A 5,050-nucleotide genomic window follows, 5' to 3' on the forward strand; every position below is an offset into this window, starting at 1 on the left:
GGAAAACAGATGGAGGAAACTCGGCGGTTCAATCAACACGTTCGCACTGCAGCTGATTAACTCACTGTTTCTCTTTTTCTCTGCGCCCAGCTGCGAGACGGAAACCGGTTTCCAAATCCGTGCTGAATATTTTGGAAGATGTGCAGCTGTGCAGATGACTCAGCTGTCGCTGCTCGTCCATCTCCTTAAATCCCAGAGAGTCTCTAACGCGCCCAGTTGCTCGCTTTAGTTTCCTCTCTTCTTGGCTTTTCTTCAGAGTCAGAACTCATTTCGGTTCCCTGAGAGTTTATTCTGGTTAGAGAGAGAGAGAGCTCTTTGAACCTGGCTTCACTTTTGATTATGGATGTTCTTCTGGTTTCGCTTTGAACCAGTTCCTGCTGTGTAAAGCTGGAACCGTCCAGGAGGAATGGAGGCTGAAATCTCCCGTTGCCCTGGTTCTGTTGTCTCCTTTCGTCTGGGTTTGGACCCATTAAGGCAGCCAGAGTTCACTGGGAAGTTGGCTGTGTGTGAAGTTCTGACTCCGTCCTAAAATTCAGGAATATTTACAAAGATTCCTGTTTTATTACAGAATTAAAACTGAAATCTAACAGGAAATGGAAATTTGTGGAGTTTGGAAAAATAGGAGAAGAAATGTTTCTGGATTTAATCGCTGTTCATTTTGGAAATAACAGATCCGTCCATCCGTCCGTCCATATATCCATCCATATATCCATCATCCATCCATCCGTCCATTTTCTCCATTTCCACTAAGTCAAAGTTAAGCTGAACTTGTTTCCCCCAGAATCTTCATCCTATCATCCTCATCCTCAGCTCAGTGATTTCTTTTCTCTGAGCCGGACTCTTCGCCACATTAGCTGAATAAAACCCACCCTAACACCTGCTTTCATTTGACTTTTTAGTGCAGTGGGAATGTTTTTAATCAGTATTTAGTCACGCGTTGGAGAACTCTGTAATTGTGGAGGTAATAATGGGATTAGTCTCCAGGTTAAACTATTCAGCTGTTTGGTTTTACTTTGAAACGGGGTTAAGATTAATGATTTTGGTGTTAAAACACTTGATGGGTTTTAATTTGTAAAACTTTCATAAAAATGTATAACAATAAATATGAAAAAACCTTTCATGTCTAATTAAATAAAATCAAACTGTCAGATATTTTTAACAGTAACTGATTAATTGGACTGAATTAAGAGTCACATGAGATATTGAATAAAACCTTTATTACCACATTTCTCCAAACTGTAAAAAAAATAAATGAATAAAGTTTTATGTCCTGTTATTACTTTATAGGCTTTAGTTGTTATATTTAACTTATTTTGAGGTAATTATTATTACATTTTTGCTCAAACACTTATTTTTTTAGCATTATTTTACATTATACTCAATATTGTCTAAAAGACTAAAGTAGTGAAAAGATTTTCATTTTGTTTCATAATAGAATAATTGATTACTGTGACTGTTAGGAGTTTATTGTGTTTGTCAGAAAGACAGCCTGAGGAGGAAAAAATGCCTTTGTGGAAACTGTTTTCATTAATTTTTTATATAGATAGTTCATTAATCTGAATTTAAGTCTTAGCGGTTCATGTCCAGTATATGTGGGATCTGCAGAGACGATCCCTCTTCCTGTACAAATGAAACAAAATGATCAATAAATAAAACCGAAACACATATAGACCTAATTACAGGATGTTTAAGGATTTAAGATATAATTGGCAACAATCAAACTTAATGGCGTTTCACCAGTTTGTGCAGATTTCAATAAAATCTTTTATGAAATCTAATATTTTCTTTTATAAAAATAGCATAGATGCCACTTATTAAACATGTAAACGTATATTTTGTTGCCTGAAAATGTAAGATTTAAATCCATGTATTCTGATAATTTATTCCACATAAACTGGAGTTATTATTGGTGTTAACTTTTTCAGATTTGATCCCAGTTGCTTGTAGACCCAGCAATGAAAGAGCGATTCAGTTCTTTTAACTTAGTTCTGGATTCTGACATTTTTCCAGCTCCGTTCGCTTCCTGTTTCTTTAAATTTTGTCGATTAGAAGAAAAGGTGGAAGAATGAAGGCAGACGTGATGCGTTCACAGCGCGTGTCAGCGAGAACAGAGGAAGAATGTAATCGTGCTATTTATAGCAACTGTTGCTGTTTAAAAAAAGACGTTTCTCCATCCTCTCCTCCTCCAGCCGCCCACCCTTCTTTTCTTTTTCTTTTTGCCTAAAATGAGGAAAATAGCGCTGCAGATGTCCTTCCTCTCTCCCCCAGCTTCCCCTGTTATCATCTCGTCATCCTTCTGTCCCGTGGTCGGCCCATCGCATTGTTCAGACCCCCTTAGCAGAGGATGTATAATTCATCTCTCCTCCACTGCGAGGTTGCACACCAGTCATGATTTGAGTCGGGGGAGGAAGGGGGGATGGAGGGATGGAGGAGAGAGGGAACAAGGAGCCAATGAGAGGAAGCGGCGCTTCGTGCAAAGCATCTCAAGTCGGATTTGTTTGAGACTCTGCCGTCTCATGGAGGTTCTGCAGAGCGTCTATCTCTGTTTTGGATTGTTGGCAACAAAAACAGAATAAATGGCATCATGATAAACGGTATTCAAATTTGTTTAGTGATGATTTCTGCATAATTAGAAACTTGCTGTTTCAGAAACATCAATTCTTCCACTTAAAGAGTAAAACATAATTTAATTTATTTGATGTTTTGTTTATTTTGGATGTTTAAAATGTCTTCCAGTACCAGTGCTAAAAGCTCATTAGAATTTAAAGTTTATTTATCTTTGAGAATGTGTTCTTGCATTATATTGCCATTACCAATATGTTACTTAATACTGTTATTTTGATTCCACTTTTATCATTTATCAGAATAACTTCTGGGGTAATTTATCGGCCAGTAAAATTGGTCATCATTGCGACAGTCCTCGCTCTGATGTTCATCCAGAAACTGCCTACTGGCAGAACTGCTGATATTTTTAATTAAAAAGTGATTCAGCAGATTTCAGTGCCTTGTGTTTGTGCTCAGGGGAGCAGAGCGGACCACCCAGAGTGGATCTGATTCTTCAGCTCCTCCTACAAACTACAGCTGCTGTAGTTTGATCTAAATTGTGTTAGACTTGCTCCAAGCAGACTGAAATCCCTCTCAAATTCTATTTTTCTCCGACTCGCTGCTTTGTGTTTGACCAACGCAGAGCTGGAATATTATCAGCTTTATAAACCCGGAGCTTATCAAACATTTTACTGTTCATATTTGGTATATAATCTTATGTTTCACTGAATAAATTCAATGTTTTCTTTAATTTTATGCACACACTCTCCTTGGCTTGTTAAGTGAAGCAGAATGTGCAACAGCTCCTCTGACCTTTGACCCGCAGATGCAGCAGAAACCAAAGCAGCCTTCAGGTGTGATGAAAAGGATTTTTTCTTTTTCACCTCCTGCTTTCTCATAAATAACCTGCCAGCGCTTTCAGAACAAGCGGGCAGGTTGCATGATGACAAATGGTCTGAGTCAGACGTTAACCAGTCACACTGCTGGCTGTCGGTTCTGAGTCCGCCTCGCCGCCTGATGAAACTAAAATAGAGTTCTGGCCTCACGCTTCATAGAGACCCAGGACTAAAAATAAATACTCCAAAGTGAAATGGGCAAAATAATGGAAGTTTATATAAAACATGATTCAAACAATTTCCAGATATTCTTCTTGTTCTTTATCAAGCAATGAATGTTTTATGTTTTATCATCTTACAGCATGTAAACAACCATTCGTTAACTGTAGTATGGTTGCTACAATAAAATTTTGTTGGACAATAAGCATTTGAGATTAAAAAAAATTGTTGTTTTGAGATGCTGTGCAAGTAATATAATGGCATAATAATGCAAGAATACACTATTAAAGATCAATAAATTCTAATGAACATTTAACACAGGAAGTGGAAGACATTTTAAATATCCAAATGAATAAACAAAACAACAGGGACAACTAATGAAGTCTCTGTAAACAAAATTGTCCTTTAACAAAAGGCCAAAACATCAAACTGAAGACTTTTATCATTCAGTTTTTGGTAAAAAGAGAAAGGAAAGAGATGAGTGATAAATTATGCAAACGGTAATTTAGTTTTAATTTATCATTCAGTTAATCATTGCTTATTGGGACAGGCCTAGACATGATGAAAATATTAATAATAAAAGCAGTGAAACGCATTCATATCGCTGCAACCTTTTGGAAAACATATTAGGTTCTTTGTAATAAAGATAAAAAAATTGCATTTGGCCAAATTGAGCAAACACTAGAACATTCCCCAGCATTTTAGTGAAAGATGCAAGTGTGTTTTAAAGAAATATTTTGCTTTTTATATTGTTTATTTTTTTTATGTTTCACCAAAATGAAAATCAACACGTAAGATATTGACAGCTCGTACCAACTCTGTCTCTGTTATTATTGTGATGAAACATGTTTTTGTTTTTTAAACAATTTTCAAGAAATATATTAATGGCATAATAATGCAAGTTTGCTCTCTCAAACATCAATAAACTTTAATTGTAGAAAAAGAAAAGACTCAACAATGGAAGATCTTTTAAATATCCAAAACAAAACAACCAGAAATGGCAAATAAAACAGAAATTAAAACCACACACAACAGAAACCATAAATAAAATGGATAATGGTGTCTCTGTAAACACAATTGCCCTTGAAACTATTGATCAAAATGGAAATTATTGACTTCAGTTTCATTTATCATGCGATTAATTGCTTATTGTGACAGGTTTATAGATATTGGACCATGATGTGGATTACTATTTCTTACCATCTGCTGCCATCTAGTGGACATCCGGCTGTTTCAATGTGAAATAATTTGAAAACGGTCATTACTCAGACTTTTATTCGTCATTTTTTAAATTTTTACACACTTTTCTGTCAGGGTCATTCTCTCACATTGTTACAAATTTACCAAATTACGTACAGTTTAGGTTAAGTTTTTTGGTTTCAGTTGAAAATGTCGAATTTTCTTTTTTCCTCTTGGTTTATTTTTTCCCCTTCATCCTTCAACCCGTCCAG

At 36.0% G+C, this 5,050-nt stretch overlaps 1 protein-coding gene across 7 annotated transcripts in view; it reads left to right on the forward strand.

Moving 5' to 3' along the window:
• The window catches only part of samd12 (sterile alpha motif domain containing 12), a 114,392-nt gene that overhangs the window by 15,568 nt on the left and 93,774 nt on the right, over positions 1-5,050 (forward strand). The gene's annotated exons all lie outside the window — the stretch shown is intronic.

Source organism: Gambusia affinis, linkage group LG14 (assembly GCF_019740435.1).
Source record: "Gambusia affinis linkage group LG14, SWU_Gaff_1.0, whole genome shotgun sequence".
In the NCBI taxonomy this organism is placed as follows: Eukaryota; Metazoa; Chordata; class Actinopteri; order Cyprinodontiformes; family Poeciliidae; genus Gambusia; species Gambusia affinis.